This window comes from Schistocerca cancellata, chromosome 6 (genome assembly GCF_023864275.1).
Source record: "Schistocerca cancellata isolate TAMUIC-IGC-003103 chromosome 6, iqSchCanc2.1, whole genome shotgun sequence".
Lineage (NCBI taxonomy): Eukaryota > Metazoa > Arthropoda > Insecta > Orthoptera > Acrididae > Schistocerca > Schistocerca cancellata.
In genome coordinates this window covers 539331323-539352201 of record NC_064631.1, presented here as the reverse complement: position 1 = coordinate 539352201, position 20879 = coordinate 539331323, and the positions used below count along the sequence as shown (strand labels likewise).

Here is a 20879-nt window from a genome sequence, read left to right as displayed (position 1 = left end):
CTTCTGTGAAGACCTTTGTTACAAGCAACAGTTGTATAGCACATGTTAGATGCTTTCAAAGTTTCGCTATCATAATGTAAATCTACACAGATTGTATGTGCCAAATGGACATCAAAATGGAAGCACACAGATGGAAACTAACAGAAAAACCCGTCCACACTGTTGTCCACACTGTCGCAGTTAGTGGAAAACTAAAATTTTGCATCCATATCGGCAGGTAAACAATACTCATGGCGATACATTAAAACATGTTCCATTTTTGTCACAGAGCCAACACCCGGCATTATGATAAAAATAATTATGTAACTTCCAGAAAACCATCTGAAAACCGGTTCATGGAATAATTAATAACTATTCAAAAAATGACTGTTGCAGTTTTATGTATTTACATTCAGTTAACAGTCATGGATTCTAAAACATCCGTAATGGATAAGCATAACTTAAGGAAGGCAATTTAAAGATGATTCGCTGGTAGATTCATGAACACACAGTTTTGATTTTAACAGTAGATGCCCACGCAATAATATATTCAATTCGCGCGGTGTCATTATATGTTAATCTGACGCATTCAAAGTTTACCTGCGCTAGGCCCTCACAATAAATAATTCTAACAAACCCTATACCGTTTAAAATCTCCCTTAACAATCTGTATTGTACCGTCGCTATAGTTCACTGGCTCTGTACTCCTTTTGATCTAAACGCAATTCCGTTATTCTTCCCCTTACAGTCACTGTCAATATAACTTATACTCGGGTTTCTTCGACGAACGCAGTACAATTCTCACTCCTCTGATGTCTGAAATTCTTCGTGCTTCTGTGATTCTCTGCGCATATTTTCTTGTTATATCTTTAATTCTTCCGTTTTCTCTCATCCTATCTTTTCCCTCGTCAGGCTCGGCGTTCCCGTTGAAAACTTAAAACTCGATGTTCCTTCTTGAAATTTAATGGCACTTCACAACAACGACGCCATGACGAGTCAGTGGAACAATTTTCAGGTCATCTTGCGATAATCTTCAGAGAACAGTTTGTCCTCTTGCTTCTTAAAATCGTTCCTCCTTTTGATCTCAGTCTGATAGTTGTTGTCCAAAACAATCTTATTCACTTCGAAATTTCTGCTCTTCACCTCCCGCAAATACGACAACGACTACCAAATGCCACACCTCTCACTTCGAATTCAATCCTCTAACTTCCGACACATCAATTTTTTTTATCACAGACATAGAACTTATCCTAGAGGGCCATAGTGCTTACTGTTTTGTGATACTTGCACGCTGTTACATTTGACCATGTATTTAATGCAGAGAAGGCACATTTACATACAACATTTACAAAAGAAAATTTACCCTTACACACTCGTCGCCACAAATATGCAGAAGGACTTCTCCTTCTCCATGACAACGCAAGGCTTCACGCCGCTCTGCACACCGGAAAGGAGCTCACAAAACTTCATCAGACTGTTTTTACTCATCCAACCTATAGCCCACATCTGGCATCACCGACTTACATCTGTTTGGCCCCATGTAGAATGTACTTTACGGGAAGTAGTACATGTATAATGGGGAGGTTATTGACGAAGCAAGACGTTGGCTCCGACGTCAAGCAAAAGAATGGTATCAAGCGGACATACAGGCCTTTCCGTAAGATGGCGTAAGGCGTCGCAATGAACGGAGATTGTGTTGAAAAATAAGATTTTGTAGCCAAAAGGGTGGGGAATAATATGACGTATTGGACTCCTGAATAAAGCCAACTTGCTTACAGAAAAAGATGTGTTGCATTACTTATTAAACGCCCTTATATTTCAGTCGTAGAACAGCAACCATAAATCATTTCTTGTAGATCCACTTAAATGGTTAACAGCCTAGTCTGATATGTGTAAGCTCTGACCTTGTAGTAGGAACCAACGTGGAATTTGCCTAAAGTATTTTAGGGAATCCGTGGAAAACGTAAATGGCATTTGAAGTTCCATCTTTCCGAGCATAGGGTAAATTTCATAAAAACAGCGTCACTTCATTTGTTTTATCTCTAGTGACAGTACTGTTTCGTTTATACACTCAAGCAAAAAAGTTATTTTGCAGTGTTTGGAGGTAGTGGTACAATGATCATAATTTGTAGTTGTTGTCTTCAACTATGAAGACACATTAGACGCACATTATTTAATAACGTAAATCGATAGTGATTCATTCATTCGTCACCACTGGTCACTGCACACACTGAAAACAGACACTAGCCCATGACGATGTTGTTAACGTGCAGCGTGTTTCTAATGTATTAAGTAGTACACCATCTCCTTCAGGAGTTTTCAACATTTGGTATGTAGTATCTGTTGAGGCTTATAACTCAAATACGTTCTCGATAAATGGAAAAACTGTAAACAGGTCCATGATGTAGCACTCGTCACTGCTGCAAATTCTGGCGTTAAGAAGCTATCTGCGCTGATCTCTCCTGTCTTCGATAAGCAAAACCCTATAAATGGAAATCTTTTTACATGCCAATAATTGTAGACGCTGCTTTTATTCTGAAAAGTAATTATGTTTGAGACGAATAATATAGTAAAATATGAATTCTTATCTCGTGCAGATGTGCTCTGGAAAAGTCAGAGCATCGGTAGGGGAAATCTCATCTCAGTTTAACAGTACCCCAACTTCGGCAGTTTTGTATATTCACTGCACGCTGTTGTGTAAAATGTGCCTCGTCACTTCACAAAATATTGGCCGGCCACGTGTATTCAACATCGACCCGTGCCAGAAACCGAAGAGCAAATTCAAAACGTTGTTGCGGAACATGTTTCAGTTGCTGCACCAGTTGGATTTTGTGCGGGTACTAGTGTAAAACAGACCGCAGAACTTTCCTTCCTGTTGACCATGATGTGGACAATTCTTGTGACACTGTACGGGTAGTTTCACTTCCCTGGACAAGTGCTGCATGATCACACACAGCAACAGCAACCTTTTGAATAACTCCCACGGGGCAGGACACCTTCTCCCAGGTGCCACGCCTAGGTGCCATGTTTTTGAATTTCATTATCAACATCTTTGAACAGTTTAATGACCTGGGGGATCTCCTCAGACCTTTCAGTATGCAAAGCAGCACTGTAACTTCTGTATTTCACATGAAACAGTTTCGTTAACAGTGTATGGTATTTCGCATAAAACGTTTCACTGACAGTGCATGGATGCCATACCGTCATATGGTGTACAGTGCCAGATTTGCACCTGGTGGCCAAAATTGGAACTAATTTTTCCCAGTGATAATAGTTTCCGAGTTAACGCATTATCCAACGAGTTTTCCTGCATACGATAATTAAAAAGCACACCGGACCTCTGTGAGCAGCTGCACTTTAATTATAGCCACCTGGTAGTACTAAGATCTCCGGTAAAGTCTGTAAACAGTAAATGAGCTAAGTCCAGATGCAGTTCTCTGGAGGGAAGTAGGCAAAGAATACAGACAGGAGAACAGGAATATCACATCAGATCGAAATTATGTCTTCCTTCTAAGCTATCTAAACAATTCTACAATCAAACTCATCTACGTGGAATGCTCTAGATACGTCTGCTCCTTAGATGAGTGATCAGCGTATCTCACTGCCATGCAGTAGGCCTGTGTTCGATTCCCTGCCAGGTTTTATCATTTCATCATAACCGACAAGCAAATCGTCCCATGTGGCATCAACTGGAATGACTCCCGGCCATCAGTGTCATACTTTCATCTCGTAGATATTTAGACCTCGTTGGTTTCCTAAAAGCCGTACGTCAGACCTAACTCCATGACTGCCACCTATTGATCGAGCAAAGCCACCGAAACACTCTTAAGAAATAAGCCTAAAAATTTATTGTTTGGTTATGTTGTGTTTCTGTCTATATCATAAAATGTGTTTTTTTAAGGGTAATATCGTTGTGCCCACCAAATTAAACGATCTCGGTAGCAAAGAGAAGGTGACCAAATGTTAGATTAGCCATGAGCATAAGAAAAAATAATATTCTGCAATTAACATTTGTGGCCGAAAACTTTCAGCTCCAACGATCGATCGTGGCCGTAATATATTACAGAATCTCGCATGGCCCCTCCACCTCACTGCTATTGATGCATCCCGTCTAAAAGCAGTGCGCAAAGCAGCCACTCCGTGCTCGTTGGGCCTTGATTTACGCCGCTCATAAATTTCGACCTTTTCAGCGGTGCCGATCACTCGCAGAGGACCGCCGCTCTTCGCGTCTTAATCTCTTTCCCTTCGCTCTTCCTCTTCCTTTCGCCCGTTAATCTTTCTCTTCCTTCCTTCTAATCGTGTACACTATCTTGTCGCTACGCTGCCGCTAAAGAAGCCGGCGTCTGTACTCGACTAATTAGCGTTTCTGACGTGCCGTAGGCTAATCCCGATTCGGTAAATATCACATAAAATTGCTTCGTAAAATGCGCTAGTTAACTGTGGCTATGAAACCTCTGTTTACTCTTCACTTACCTATTCCCAGGAAGAAAGGCATTTTTTTTTCTTACGGTAGCACGCTTCAGAGGAACATAGATTACACTGCACAGCATTCCTTTTGTAGTCACGCTCTGTTTAGAGGGAAGTCAGCTAGTACACTACACTAAAGCCCATTTATGCCAGTGCTAACAATGCATTAAAAACTTGAACCATGACCCAGTATTTCCTTGGTGAACGCTGCATAACCACTGGAAACTGAATTAAATAAAAAAAAAGCAACCAAAATCAACGTTTCGACAACAAAGTAAAAACACAAAAATAAACGTTAGAAGTTCATCAATATTTTAGTAGAAGCCTCTACTAAAATCTCTATAGGTAAATTAATATCACATGATTCAGAAAAAAAGCTATTCAAACTGATGACCAGTAGATTACATCCCAGAAATCAGCGTTCGGTTTTCAACTTAGACTTCCAAATATCCTTCAAGTATCTTTCTCTGCACTGTGTGGCAGTTATAATCACTAATAAATTTTGTCACAAAAAATAATTGTTAAGTTGGCTTCAAGTGACCCGACTGGTCCAGTAAAGTAGTCTCATCTTCAGGCCAATCATCTTCATCTTTACAAGCAACATCTTTAATTGTCCAGGGCATGTTGACCTCAACGTAGTTCTGTGTGCTACAAAACCTTTGGCTTACTCCAAGAGATGTTGACAACTATCGTTTCATTGTGTGTGGAATGCCTAATTTTCACCAACACTAGTTTCCTGTTCCCTCGAGGTGAAACCAAACCCAGAACCACATTTTTTTTTTGTTCCTGGCATTCAGACACACATAGAATGCCAGCAATCTGCATTCGGCTTAATCTGTTGCTTTGTACTGGAGCAAAGGCTGGAGTTTTGCTCTTAAAGACCTATGTTATACGACCGTGGCATGAGAAGGCAGAAGTTCTTCCTAGGTAGCATTGCTAGGAAGCCCGGCTATGTCAACCTATACATGCGGTTGCGGATCTCCCCGTTTCGCAGATTCATAACTTTATTAGGATGACGACGTCTTCGAAGACTAAGTTCCGTAAAAAAATGCGTGGATGTGACGAAATAAACAGTATTCATTGAAATACTTCTTACTCGGTTTCTACATCGTAATCTCCACAAGTTAACTGTTGAGATTCAGCTATATTACTTCAACGTTTATTACTTCCAGCTATATTACTTCCACGTTATGTTACTTTGCCTTCAGTTTACACACTGTACTGTACGGTCCTGTACGTCTCTCAAGCCAAGTGACGGCGTTTTATTAGCACCGTGTACGTTTCTAGTGGACGTTGTGACGCCACCTGAATTATTTAGGTCTGTTAACTCTATTTATAGCACACTGTAAGTACGTGTAAGTGACCGACAGTGAGAAATAAGAAGATGACAGAACAGGTCCCAGTTTTACTCCCAGGTAGTCGTTCCAAAAATCACTATCGCTTCATACAGTTCTTACGCAGGAGCCTTATTTATGCTGTAGTCACATGATTTTGTTGACAAAGATTTGCGGGATTCCATACATATCGGCAATGTGATACAATGATTCTTAAGACTGAAACAAATGCTTACATGGAATGAGATGTCACAATTTTTAAGAGATTGGAATCACAGTCGGAAGGAATGGCTGTCAAATCCGCTTTCGGTAACCCCTCCCCCCCCCCCCCCCCCAATAAAATTAAGTTAATCATTTTATGCAGCCAGCCACTGAAAACTACGTCCCAAGATGGATCAAGAGTAATGAAAGGACAGACTGTCTGGAGACGTCTTAAACGTAGAAAAAAGCCAATGACACCCGTAAAAGTTGTTTGTGATTTTTACTGAAAACAAAATTGTTTTAAATGAATATTTATTTTTTCACGAAGTTTCCCTAAGTTAACATACACGTCTGGATGTTTGCTTTTAAAAGAAAATAAATAATTCCCTTTTTCCATCCGTGACTAATCTATGCTTTTATTACGTCTCTTATATTGCTTGCCTTCCTAATATTTCCTGAATACGACAATGTTTACTGCAAGCAGCTTTTGGAACATTGCCCACTGCCTCATAAAGTTTCTTCTTGCTTGCAAAAACTTCCCCCTTCGTGCAACCTGCTTATTCTTCCTGCAGCGTCACTATTTGATGGCGCAGAGTAGCACGTAAAACGTACCAAACCACCGGAACTAGTAGTATTCTTTCCCAGTTTTTGCATCACTCGCCGGGTTTCTTGACCATTTCCAACCTCCAAATCGAATAAATGCACGTTCCCAACACCTTTTTAAGAAAAGCAGTACGGTACGCACTGTACGAGTTTCTACGTGCTTCAGGAGCTTCTTTAAGGTCTCATCTAGGTGAACTGTCATTCCTTAGCGATATTATTGCTGATTTTGATTTCAATACTTGTAATTGGACACGTACCTTAATTCAGTTTGTGTGCCAGCACAGCGTTCGCAAAAGTTGCAGATTTCACTCGGATCAGGCAAATTTAGTGTGTCCTCCAAATGCTCGACTCTAACGCGATATCTTTGTTTCCAAGTATACTTATATGGATATGGTGTCTGTTCTTTTGGGCATGTCCGAAATAACTGATGCCATATCCATGTAAGTATATAGTTCCGTCAATACCGACGGTGACCTTCTTCTGTGCGGATGCACACATATTCCCGGAACTCTTACGGGGCTTGGTAAGAATGTCTTCCACGAGTAATGAGTATATTGGAATGGGACACCACAAATGTAGTGTGTGGACATACAAAGTGAGAATGTGGGTCTCGCGGGAGGCGTGTGCGAGTAATCCCTACAGTCACACTATCCTTGGTGCCCTGGTGGCTCAGATGGATAGAGCGTCTGCCAGGTAAGCAGGAGATCCCGGGTTCGAGTCCCGGTCGGAGCACACAGTTTCACCTGTCCTCGTTGATATATATCAACGCCCGTCAGCAGCTGAAGGTATTAATATAATTCTAATTTGGTTTCCAAGTAGTTTCCCGTTTTTCTTTCACTAAGATGCTTACATTAGTATGTAGGATATATTAATTCACGAACCAGCTGCTGCATTTTTTGGGTACTATTTTTCACTACTTCTCCAATCCAGTTATACACAAATTAAAATTTAAAATTACATTACATACCTTGAAATGTTCAGCAAGGAATTCCGCAACTTCTGCAGAAATATTATACACAATCACAGAATCTCGTTTTATATCCCTCTAAGACAAAAATAAAAATAAAAAAATATTAGAAACTTATCACACATGTTGTCGGAGAGGGAGAGAGATAATATTCGTGTGCCATGAGAGGAGTGTGGAAAACGTGTTTTGTTAGACAAACGCCACGACTGCAAGTGGAAGACATAGAAAAACTCAGACTGACTGTATTCACTAATGGAACTCTAACACGGATGTTGTAAGCCGTTAGTGCCTGCCATACGTGTGTGCCGAACAAGGACTCGAATTTGCCATTTGTGGGCAGTGCGCTTCCAATTACCGTGTGTCATCCGACCACACCTGACGGACCGGTTCCAAGTTTCAACTTGTTACGGGCTTCGCAATATCTGCGAATGGCACTGAACCAGGTTTGGGTGATGTTACGCAAAAAACGTTTTATTTTTTGGCCTACGATCCACTACAGCTTTTTTAGAACGGTTTGCACAGACTCAGAGAGGAGTTCTATAATTGGCAATGCTAAGTTTTTGATCTTTTTGTGAAGACTTCCGTTTGATATTTTCCTCTCAATGCTAGTTTTCTCATTCGAGTTAATTTGTTAATATTTCTTGCCCTGGGTAAGAAAGTGTGCAAAAATTAAACAGAGAGTGTGTAATACACTACTGAACACTTCATGATATAAAATTTGGTGGCAATAAAAATTAAGAAAATTGATTATTTATTTAGTTTTTTATGTAGTTTGAGTGAGCTGATGGAATAATACCCATCAGTGAAGAATTGTATGGGGGGCAGTCAAATGAAAACGGAACAGATGGGAAAAAGAAAGCACTCTGTAAATTAATTTCACAGTAATCACCATAACTGCTAATACATTATTCTTTTGTGCGATATGATGAATGGCTTCATGGAAAAATGTTTGCGTTTGCCTACGGAACTGTGATTTAACTCAGGCGTGCCCCGTTTCATTCGAAGCAAATCGACAGACACGAATGTCTTTCTTCATGGCGCCAAGCATTGCAAATCCAATGAGGAGAGATGGGTACTGCACGGACGATGTATAAGGGCTCCCAGCGAAACTTCTGCAGTGTTGTCGAAATAAACCACCAGTAAAATTCCCGCCCACATGTTTTCAAAGTTGTTTTCAGTACGCTGCGGAAGTTTCACTGGGAAGCCGTCACAGGTCCTCCATACTGACTCTTCCTCTCCTTAACGACTTCCATGTTTTTGGAGTTCTGAAGGAATACAATCGTAGTTCGTCGATTTGCTTCGAATGAAGAAGGGCACGCCTGAGTGCAATCATGGTTTCGTAAGCAGCCGAATTTTTCCATGATGGTGTTGTCCGTCTTTTCTTGTAGTGAGATAAGTGAGTTAACAGTTTTGCCAGTTGCTTTTGAACTAATATAAAGATTTCACTAGCTTTTTTCCATCTGCTTCGTTTCCATTTAAATGTCTCTTCTATCATAAGTTTATAAGATAAGAAGTTTGTTTAAGAAGTTAATTATGAATTTTATTATTAAGAAGTTTGTGAAATAGTAAGTGTCTAAAAAGACTCAGGAGTCTTTCACATGAAGAATTTAAACTTACTTGGAACTTTTCAAACGTAGTCAACTCCGAGAAGAGTAACAATTTTACCACGATGGTGCTATATTCTCACATGGGCAGAGAGTAGAATGTTTTCCTTACGAGCTATCATACCTCTGGAATACTGTTGACACTAAGGTAACTTGTACAGCTTTGTAGGCAGAACATTTCAGTAGAAGGTCAAGTAAATTATAGTACTTGCAGTTTCACAATATGAAGTCTCCATAAATCGTTCGTTTTCGTCTTGTTTCTTGTTACAAAACTATAACCGCCTGTTTGATTTCTGTTTTCAACGCAGGTAAAATCGTTGTTACTAAGGACGTCTAAAACTCATCGAATTTTTCTTAAGTTTTTTTCGTGTAACGATGGTAGTGGTTGTTTAAGTAGTACTGACCTCCTTTCAAACAACTACGTAATAAGTATACTGCTTGTTTGAAAGCAATTGCCTTAATATTAGGAAACGGGTTCGTCCCATACTTTCCGTTAGTTTACACAGAGCGGTTCATATTACTGTCTCGTAAGCGGCGTTTGTGTCATTTAATTTCCTCTTGTTTTCTTCCTTATAGCTCCGATTATCACATTTAACTAGCGAAGTTACTGTTTTAAAACGAATATTTTCTACCGTAAGAGCTACAGACATTTCTCAAGCGTAACCCAATTGCGTGTAATAGAATCATTACTGTTCACAAAATATTTCAATGAGCTACTAGATAATGTCAATAGCTACCTAACGGTATTAGTAAATGGTGTTTGTGTGTAGAGAAGTCGCAAATCTATGAATATGTAACGAGCTGCAATGATTGCCAGCTGACAGGTACCCATAAATGGGCGCCAAGTTTCGTTATGGTAATATTACGTGACTGGCGAACAGTCACTGGAAGCAGTTACATTCATTAAATATATATGTACAGAGCGATTCAAAGTGGAACGATTACATAGAGCTAATCGTAGGGAAGACGGATGCCAGACTAAGATTCATTGGAAGTAGCCTGAGGAAGTGAAGTCCACCCATGGAGGAGGTAGCTTACAGCACCATCGTTTCACTGGTACTTCGATATTGTTCGTCACCGCAGTTTCCACCACACGTTCATTTGGCAAAGCGCAAAAGCGTCACGGATATGCTCACCCGCCGGCCGGGGTGGCCGTGCGGTTCTAGGCGCTGCAGGCTGGAACCGCGTGACCGTTACGGTCGCAGGTTCGAATCCTGCCTCGGGCACGGGTGGGTGTGATGTCCTTAGGTTAGTTAGGTTTAAGTAGTTCTAAGTTCTAGAGGACTGATGAACACAGATGCTAAGTCCCATAGTGCTCAGAACTATTTGAACCATTTGCTCACCCAACCAGCGGTAGACGCTACAAAGAAGCATTGTGCATGACGATGTCGTTTACTGCCAAAATTCCGAGAGCAGTGAAGTGGTACAGATATTACCCTCCACCAAGCACCATAAATTATCTTGCCGGGTAGTACATGTAGATATAAAGGTTCAGTAAACATCTAAGTCCCGTATCTTTTCATTTGCTGACTGTCAAATACTCTCATCTTTGCTAATTTTTGTGTCTACGACAGTACTTCATCGGAAGTTGGAGGCTGAAAAATCACCCTACCAGTAGCAAATAAAGGCTTTTTTTAGCCCTTCACCATGGTTTCGATATTTGTAAAAATATCTTTTTTAGAAGTCGTGGCCTTATTACATCATATGAGGGCACTATAGTATAGATGAAGCCGAACGGCTCTTGTCAAAAACAAGATTGATAAAACAAGAATTATTGCAAACTATGGCTTTAGATAGTGCCAGACTACGTATATCGTAATTCAGACTGAATACTCATTAGTAAATGTCCACAGTTAGAAGCTCTTGTCAGCAAAAAATTGTAGTAGGCATCACAGGACAAAATATTTGCGTAAGTTTCATGTACCTTATGCCAGAGACAAAAGCCAAACATCGAAACAATGGTAAAGGGCTCATAAAAAAAAACTTTGATTTGCTACTGGTTGGCTGATTTTTCAACCTCTTCAGATTTACACAGTTGTTGTTTCGCAGCCATATTTAAGATTTTCATCCGAAGTTTTTTTAGGTTTGCCTACCGATAATCTGTAATCGTGATAAAACATTTATGCATCTTGCGATTCAACTTCCCTTCCAGGGAACACGAATTCAGTCTTTTTTCTCAAACTAACACGCATGTTCTTAAAACTTATTCACTGTCATCAGCTGTACAAGAGAACGGCACAATGAAAATTTGTGCCGGGCCGGGACTCGAAACCGGACTTCCCACTTTATGCGATCGCTGGCCTTAACAGCTTTGGCTACCCGTATACGAGTCAGGCATAGCCCAGTATTTCCATATGCCGTCGTTCCTACTTCGAAAACTGTATGTTACGGGAAATTTATTTTGTCGTGTCGAAGAACACAACGGGTTTTATTTTTTCTGTAGTTTGAATTCCGTGTTCATTCATCTAAGCACATCATCATAGTTCCATTTAGGTTTCCGCTTCTTGGATTGTAACACATTGTCTCAACGAAAACTGTGCATTTGCCATTCCATGATACGTGGTATAATCTCATTTTAAATGTATGTGGCAAGTTTATTATAGCCCACGTACGATTGTTATTGTGAATGTAGGCCTATGGCCAATTTCTGGTGGCAACTGATCATTCCAACAAACCATGACTTACTCGAAACAATGTTTTTTGTACTAGAGACCGCTGCAAGTCATTTTCGAAGCAAAAGATATGTTGAAACGCGTACGTCGCGTATATATTCTGTAACAGCGATGGCGAGGCATGACAGAATCTCTGACCAGAGAGTTATTTGTCGTTGCTAGTCTGCGCTTGACCGCGCGAGAGTTCTGTTGCGTGTAGCGAGCCGGCAGGAACAGTAGTTGTGTGTGAGGAGTCGACGGGCGTCGACATGGGTCTCTGGTCACGGTTCTGGACGAGGTATACTGTTATCGAAGGTAATGAAGCAGCATTGCGCTCAGCTAATAACATGTTAATTGTAATTAATTTGTTCAAGAATTGCCCCAATAATAATTTTCTTTTAAAGTAACTGTTTTAAACAAAAAGATTCATTACAAGTTAAATAATATTCCCTTCAAGAATCAAAATTAAACATGGGCCAGCATTGCACGGAGCTGTGCCGAAACATAATAGCAGATATTGATACAGTTTTACTGAGGTAAGAATTTCGGTTTGTCTATTCAGGTTTAATTATTGCACAGGGCCGAAGGTCAGCGCAGCTGCCCTTATAAAATTTATCAGGTTCATTTTAGCGTTAATTTTGTGGGGATTTAACATTTTTTGCACATTTTTATTATCATTGACTTTTATTGCTGTGGGGAGTTTACATTTGGGCCATTATTATTCTTTAATTTTTGCAAGCAGGTTACGCTTGGCTCATTTTTATTATTCCGTAATTTTGTGGGAAGACACCGTATGGCTCATTTACATTTTTTACTTAACATTGACTATCATATTTTTGCTGGGAGGTTACAATTTCGCTATTATTGACTTTTAAAAATTTTGCGGGGAGGTTACAATGTGTGGATAAAGTTAATATGATTTCTGCAGTTCACCCTTGAGCATTTTTATCATTTGTTTTTCACCAGAAAATTATCTTTCAATCGTGTGAATAATGTGATAATGTTACGACAACGAAGTTGCTCCGTCCTCACATCATTCCGCGAATCTTTTTTTTTTTTGTGCAATGTGGCTCCATGTTACCATAAATCCATGTCGCACAAATTGCTTTATTCATTTGCGTGCAAAATCAGATTAGACTACTCTCCATTGCTTCGTACCCCTCACCAATTTCTTCCCCACTAGGATAGCATCTTCTGAAGTGAGAAAACAAAACGACTATCCTGAACGTCGACGCGAAATTACGATCTCGTTCTCTCAGCTGAACAAGTGCCAGGACCGGTGCTGTTGCTGCTAACACGGTACTTCGTGCCCGCGGCAGTATTCGCCACCCATAAATCTAGATTTGCGCAGCGTTCACGTGCGAAACCGATTCTCCAGACAGCTTCTACTGAGAAATGCCGCCGTTCCTGATTCGATAAGAAATCGCTGCTCATAACTCTCATAGCCTACGTGGAAAATGCTCCTTGAAGGCTCACCTCTGTTACATGATACGGCGCTTTACACTAAAAGGTGGAATTTACAGTCATTAGTCTTTTTCCTCCTAAGGGACGAAAAACAAAATGATTATTAATCATCCTCACGTTCGGTGTATCTGTGTGCGTGATATGCCTATGTCTATGGATGGAAAATGTTTCTCATGTACTTCATTCTACGTCCGTTCGTACTTGGTTCGCCACTATTTTATTTATTTTTAAATTACTACTCTTTGAACGTGTTTGAAACGATCCTTCACCTCTTCCTGTATTGTCTAATCTCTTCATCTCGACATATCTGCTACACCCAACACCGTCTATAACGTCTTTTTCTAATACCCTCTGCGTGACCTCACAATTATTTCCTGTAGTGATCATTCAAACTCAAAGTTACCTGCTCCTGAGTACCGTGACACATGTTCTACTAAAGTTCCATCTCTTCTTTTAAGCTTCTTCTGGGCCTGTGCGTTTAGCACCTCTTTGCCTTATATGTCTCCTTAACTTGTAGAGTCCTTCTTCGGTGTCACCTCTGAAACAATTAAAGACAGTACTTCTTTTAATGTAAGAGATTTCGTATTTTGCTTTCATGCAATGCTATTCTTCAAATACAAACTTTGGGAGATTCTTTCAATGCTTCATACAAATATATTTTCATACCAGAAGAGAAATTTGTTGAATGTTCGTATTTTCCTCGCTGCCAAACTACCTACTTATTATATCCCTCTTGTTTGGCCATCGTGTGTTGCTTTACTTAATGGATACTGAAATGTCTAATTCAGAACATTAAGCAAGACGCTATTGTCCTCAATAGTACTATTTATTCCTTTACAATTACTTCTGTTTAGCCTTATCGTATATTCTGTATTATAGGTTGCGTTGCTGAAAGGAGATTAATTTAATCGAAGTGTTACTACATACATTACGATAATAAATTGACAGTTATTTCTATTACTTTGAGGATAGCTGAGAGCACCCCAAACTATCAAAAAATAATTTCGGATAACGCCTATAATTAGATGGTATAATGTGTGCCATTCACTAGGAAAATTCACCTACAAAAATAGGGAATGGATGCAAAATGAAATCAGTCTTTACCATCTATACTAAAGAGGCTTTAAAAATATGCCCACATACACATGAAGTGGTACCACACCGTCCACCACAAAATGGTAAGCGCATATTTTTCGTTGAATCAATGCTTTACGTTCCAGTAAACAATAAATTGGAACTATAGTGTTATGCTATTTAGTCCATTCGATATATCTGCTTAGTCTTCCTTACTCTTAAGGAGAAATGCAGTGTCACCTACTGACATAATCATTGGTATCTATTCCCTTTGCATTCGTATTCCTCTTCTGAAATTCATTTCAGTGCACTCAGTGATTTTTCGTCAAAATCATGATTTGCTAGAAATTACCAATGGACCATTTTCAGAATTTTCTGCCAAACGAAGACTAGGAAGTGGATAAATGGAGTGTCAAATTTACCAGCATGAGGTCTATTATTGGAAAGAAAGATTAATTACGTGAAAGTAATCAGTGCAAATAGTAATTTGAGGGAACACTGAAAGGTTCAAGAACAAAAAGTTCATCTCTTCAAGGAGTAGCTATTTTGCGCACAAAAATTTACTTTGGTGCTAAGCTTTAACTGTCAATAAGAAAAATCTGGAATTGAAAAAAATTGCAGAAATGATTTTTCTAAACTAAGAAATGATATACATTAGAGAAACATTTGACGCGCCTTTGAATAATGCTCGAATCATGTACAGTAAATGAGGTACCGATTGAGAATTTAAATTTCAATGTTCAACCTACAATCTTAACATTTCATAGTCTACTGCAGGATATTTGTTTGTGGAATATGTAGACCGTGCAGTCTTATTTGCTGTATATGATTTCAAGCATCGTTCAAAGACACATCAAATGTTTATCTGTTCTATTGTATTTCTTACTTTTACACAAATCACTTCACAAAATGTTTGAGCTTTCAAATCAATTTTTTTTTCCTGTGAAGAAGTGAAAAAAGGGGAAAACCCGCAACCCTGCATTACAAATGCCACTTACACAAACTCATAATTACACTCCTGGAAATGGAAAAAAGAACACATTGACACCGGTGTGTCAGACCCACCATACTTGCTCCGGACACTGCGAGAGGGCTGTACAGGCAATGATCACACGCACGGCACAGCGGACACACCAGGAACCGCGGCGTTAGCCGTCGAATGGCGCTAACTGCGCAGCATTTGTGCACCGCCGCCGTCAGTGTCAGCCAGTTTGCCGTGGCATACGGAGCTCCATCGCAGTCTTTAACACTGGTAGCATGCCGCGACAGCGTGGACGTGAACCGTATGTGCAGTTGACGGACTTTGAGCGAGGGCGTATAGTGGGCATGCGGGAGGCCGGGTGGACGTACCGCCGAATTGCTCAACACGTGGGGCGTGAGGTCTCCACAGTACATCGATGTTGTCGCCAGTGGTCGGCGGAAGGTGCACGTGCCCGTCGACCTGGGACCGGACCGCAGCGACGCACGGATGCACGCCAAGACCGTAGGATCCTACGCAGTGCCGTAGGGGACCGCACCGCCACTTCCCAGCAAATTAGGGACACTGTTGCTCCTGGGGTATCGGCGAGGACCATTCGCAACCGTCTCCATGAAGCTGGGCTACGGTCCCGCACACCGTTAGGCCGTCTTCCGCTCACGCCCCAACATCGTGCAGCCCGCCTCCAGTGGTGTCGCGACAGGCGTGAATGGAGGGACGAATGGAGACGTGTCGTCTTCAGCGATGAGAGTCGCTTCTGCCTTGGTGCCAATGATGGTCGTATGCGTGTTTGGCGCCGTGCAGGTGAGCGCCACAATCAGGACTGCATACGACCGAGGCACACAGGGCCAACACCCGGCATCATGGTGTGGGGAGCGATCTCCTACACTGGCCGTACACCACTGGTGATCGTCGAGGGGACACTGAATAGTGCACGGTACATCCAAACCGTCATCGAACCCATCGTTCTACCATTCCTAGACCGGCAAGGGAACTTGCTGTTCCAACAGGACAATGCACGTCCGCATGTATCCCGTGCCACCCAACGTGCTCTAGAAGGTGTAAGTCAACTACCCTGGCCAGCAAGATCTCCGGATCTGTCCCCCACTGAGCATGTTTGGGACTGGATGAAGCGTCGTCTCACGCGGTCTGCACGTCCAGCACGAACGCTGGTCCAACTGAGGCGCCAGGTGGAAATGGCATGGCAAGCCGTTCCACAGGACTACATCCAGCATCTCTACGATCGTCTCCGTGGGAGAATAGCAGCCTGCATTGCTGCGAAAGGTGGATATACACTGTACTAGTGCCGACATTGTGCATGCTCTGTTGCCTGTGTCTATGTGCCTGTGGTTCTGTCAGTGTGATCATGTGATGTATCTGACCCCAGGAATGTGTCAATAAAGTTTCCCCTTCCTGGGACAATGAATTCACGGTGTTCTTATTTCAATTTCCAGGAATGTATATGTTTCGTTCCATTACGCTCTCACAATCGTGCTCCATAAGAATGTTATAATCTAGTTACTGGCACCTTGCCTTCAAGACATCTATTTCGATCAGTTGTGGCAGCATCTGGCAAAAGTATACTTCTAACCTTCCTCTGAAATTTTTCCCGTGCGGATGAAACCTAGAAGTGAAGGTGCATCAGGCCTTATAATTGTACTAAATGAGTAGCTTTCACTAGATCGTCACAGGCTTCCATCATCTCCGTTAACGGACTTCAGTCTCCTGTGCTTAAGTCGTGACTGATTAAAATCTGTTCCAGCTCGAGGCCACGGTCTAGTTTTACCGCTTTTTGCGTGCAGTCGCCTTAGGCTAATCTGCCCACTCATCTGGGACTGAAGTAAACATTCATTATTACTTACGTTTCAAACTTTGATTTCCGAACACTACTGCCAGACGATCTTCCAAAATGCGTCGTACACCACTTAGGGAACAGAGTCGATTGAGATAACCAAGTTAGATTCACTGAACTGAAACGAATGGATGATGGGAAGAAATCATTGGAGATGTAGGGACATGGAAATATCTGTGGCTAAATGCAAGTCTTCAAACTTGACGACGTTTCGGCGACTTGCGTGTCCGTAACCAACCGTAGTAATCCAGCCGGGGAAAGGGGACCTATACTTCAATGAATCGCGTATCGCCCTTGCGACTCCACACTTCGTTGAGAGGTGAGGGACGTATTAAAGGCAGACTTAAATATTCCCTGCTGCGACCAGGGTTAGATCCTGCGACCTCCCGATTTCCAGGTGCATGCTTTACAACCAGGCCCGATCAGATACGGATGATATCATTGGAAGGCGCACAAATAAGCCGTACGCATTGCGGATTTTGCGTATCTGGCTGGCTGGTTTCCATTTATACTCTGTGGTTACAACTAAAGCGCAGTTGTTCACAGAGGTCCGGTAGGGCTGTAATTATAGTATGGTAGCGACACTTGGTAGACGTTCTACAGCATTACTATAGAATCGATTTACGCTGGTAAAATTAGTTACAATTTTGGCCACCAGGTGCAAATCTGGCGCTGCACATGCAAAACGGCGTATAGAAATGTTTCATATGTAATGGATTAGGAATCGTACATGGACAGAAAACGTCAAATAAGTGAGAAATTGATAATGTTGATTTTATTATTAACCGCCACTTACAGCGAGATGTCCTACCATAAAACGGTGTGATCAAAAAAGCTCCCAACAGTTCCGGTATATTGGCCTTCAGATCAGGTAGAGACCTAATGTGTCTCTGGTAAATGCGTTCCTTTAGATAGCCGTAGAGTCAAAAGTTACATGAATTCAGATTGGGTGACCTTTGTTGAATCCTTCCTTGACGTCAAATATGGGGGTCTGGGAAACCTGCTTTCTCGGATCGCTAGACAACAATTCACACAAATCGTATTAATGGATTTTACTACCAAATGAAAAATGACAATACTTAACTTTGACAATAACACAGAAGCGCCGCAAGCTAAGGGTGATCAGGATAAGAAATCTCTTCATTATATACAATTTCTAATACAAGTGAAGTAATACAGTTGACTCTTCTATTCAGGTCGCTAATAGTGAAGCTTCTGTAGAACAGGGCCGCGGCCTGTCGGGCGCGGCTCTTACGGTATCTTCGCATAGAGGCCGCTGCTGTCGCGTTGTCGTCCTGGAGAGGGGTCGGTCAGCGTGCAGTTGGCTGATGTCTTGTGACAGCATCTCCGCTCTGTCGTTCCAGACTGGCGTACCGGCGCTTGACTTTATGCCGTAACATTCTTGCAGGCCAGAAATCTGGAAAATCTCTGAAAATAATATGTTTGTTGAAAGTTGCATTAAGTAGATCTTTCACTCAGCGGAGGAGGAGGAGGAGGAGATTAGTGTTTAACGTCCCGTCGACAACGAGGTCATTAGAGACGGAGCGCAAGCTCGGGTGAGGGAAGGATGGGGAAGGAAATCGGCCGTGCCCTTTCAAAGGAACCGTCCCGGCATTTGCCTGAAGCGATTTAGGGAAATCACGGAAAACCTAACTCAGGATGGCCGGAGACGGGATTAAACCGTCGTCCTCCCGAATGCGAGTCCAGTGTGCTAACCACTGCGCCACCTTGCTCGGTTTTCACTGAGCGAGCGGCATGAGGTGTTGCCCCCATCTTTCATGAAAACAATGATTTCCACACAGCTACATTCGTCCAAAGCAGGCATCACATGCTGTACAAGGAGGTCTCGATAACGTGCAGGTGTCGAAGTACACTGACGGGGCCCCTGGCTGCATTCTCTTCAAAGAAGAACGGAGAATAACGATGCTTGTTAATCCAGGCAAGGCAGTGCCATATGGAAAGTGCACGTGGTTCAAAACTGTCTCAAATTAGGCAGTTCCGTGTATTCACTGCACCCTGTAGTGTAAAAATGAGCCTTTTCACTCCATAGAATGTTGCCCGGCCACATGTAGTCGACTTCGGATGCGTGCCAGAAACTGAGGAACAATTAAAGGATGTTGCTGCGGATCTTGTGGTTTCTCTTGCAGCACCGTCTGGAACTCTTCGTACTACGTACCAAGTTTCGCTGCCTGCTATAATTACAGCTCAGAAATTAGCTCCATGAACAGCTGGACTTTAATTCTAACCACCCGGTATTATTTCATTTTATTGTATCTGCATCAATTTCATCATCATTCATCCATTTCATCTCAACGAACGATTAATCAAAATGACAGTCACAATCACATTATTTATTTTGTTGCCAACAGGTTTCAACCGGAGATGGGGTCATCTTCAGGGCAATTTACACCATAGTTACCAACTGTGCACAGGCAGGGCGACGACTCCAGCGAGCGACCAAATGGTGGAAATTTCCCTGAAGATGACCCCATTGCGGGTTGAAACCGGTTGGCAACAAAATAAATAATGCGATTGTGACTGTCATTTTGATTAATTGATTATAAGTAAACCAATCGCTGCTGTCTCCACGCAACTATGTTGTCTAAAAATTCATCTCAACGAATCTAGCTCACCTGATGTGTCTCGTTTGTATCTTGCAACATCGTATACGTAAAGATTTGTGGAATTCACGACTTCGGTAAAGATGTACGTGACCGATCGAAACAAACTTCATATCACAGACGTGGTACTCGACCAACCATGAATGGCTAACATTACACGGGTATGCATCACATTTCACATTTAAAATTCAGTACAGAGCGAATCTCCGACTTCTGCAATTACAGTGTCTAATCATAGTAGCAGAAAATCGAGGAAGGTATAGATACGGACCTCTGAAGTCGCCTTACACACGATCTATATCCAATCCGAAGAAGCATAAACATAGAACGCTGCAGGAGTGTCACAAACATTTAAACGGTCAATAAGAAGCCTGACGAACAAGTATGTCAGAGAAGAATTGCACTGTTGATGGCTCGCGTACTCAACGCATGTTTCTGGTTATTGTACTGCTGAGGTATGGCAAATACTTTAAAATCTCTGACGTCCAGGCTCCTGACAGTTCCACATGGATGCAGTATAGACTGCTTATTGCGTGCAGTGGTAAAACCATGACATTAGGATTTTGTCCGCTGTGCTACTCAACAAAATAGGACGCTAATGTGTCTTTAACTCAGTATGTCTAAGACAAATGCGGCTACTAGCTAAGGAGAGGGAATTACCCTACTCGTGCTCCAACTACACATCTTATCCGAATGGTCAGATTGAAAGCGAGAATAGTGTTTCTTTGCATGGATTAAGTCTTGATAAATTTATTTTATGAGTTTATACGTAATTAAATGAATTTAGATTCCACTGACTCGCTGGGATATTATCTCTGTCACTAGAATTTGATCAAACTGAGAACAAAACTTCCGTATTAACAACAAATAAAAAATTAAGAAAACAAACAGTGATTTCAGATGGCTCCCGGGGAGCGTTGCTGAAAGCTGGATGGTCTGCGCAAGTAATGTTAAGAATACAACTTAAAATCATTTAATTTTTATTCACGAATAAAAACTGTTTGTATAATATAGTAACTTTTTCAATGAATGTTTCTTAACACGTGGGAAAGCATCGGTTTTGTATAAGGAAGGATTCCTCTCATC

General features: G+C 41.6%; 1 non-coding gene across 1 annotated transcript; it reads left to right on the top strand.

Annotated features, from left to right (window-relative positions):
* The first annotated feature begins 7242 nt into the window (after positions 1 to 7242).
* On the top strand, positions 7243 to 7316 carry Trnat-ggu (transfer RNA threonine (anticodon GGU)). Its single transcript has one exon. It is a non-coding gene; the product is annotated as a tRNA-Thr (tRNA).
* Positions 7317 to 20879: the final 13563 nt, after the last annotated feature.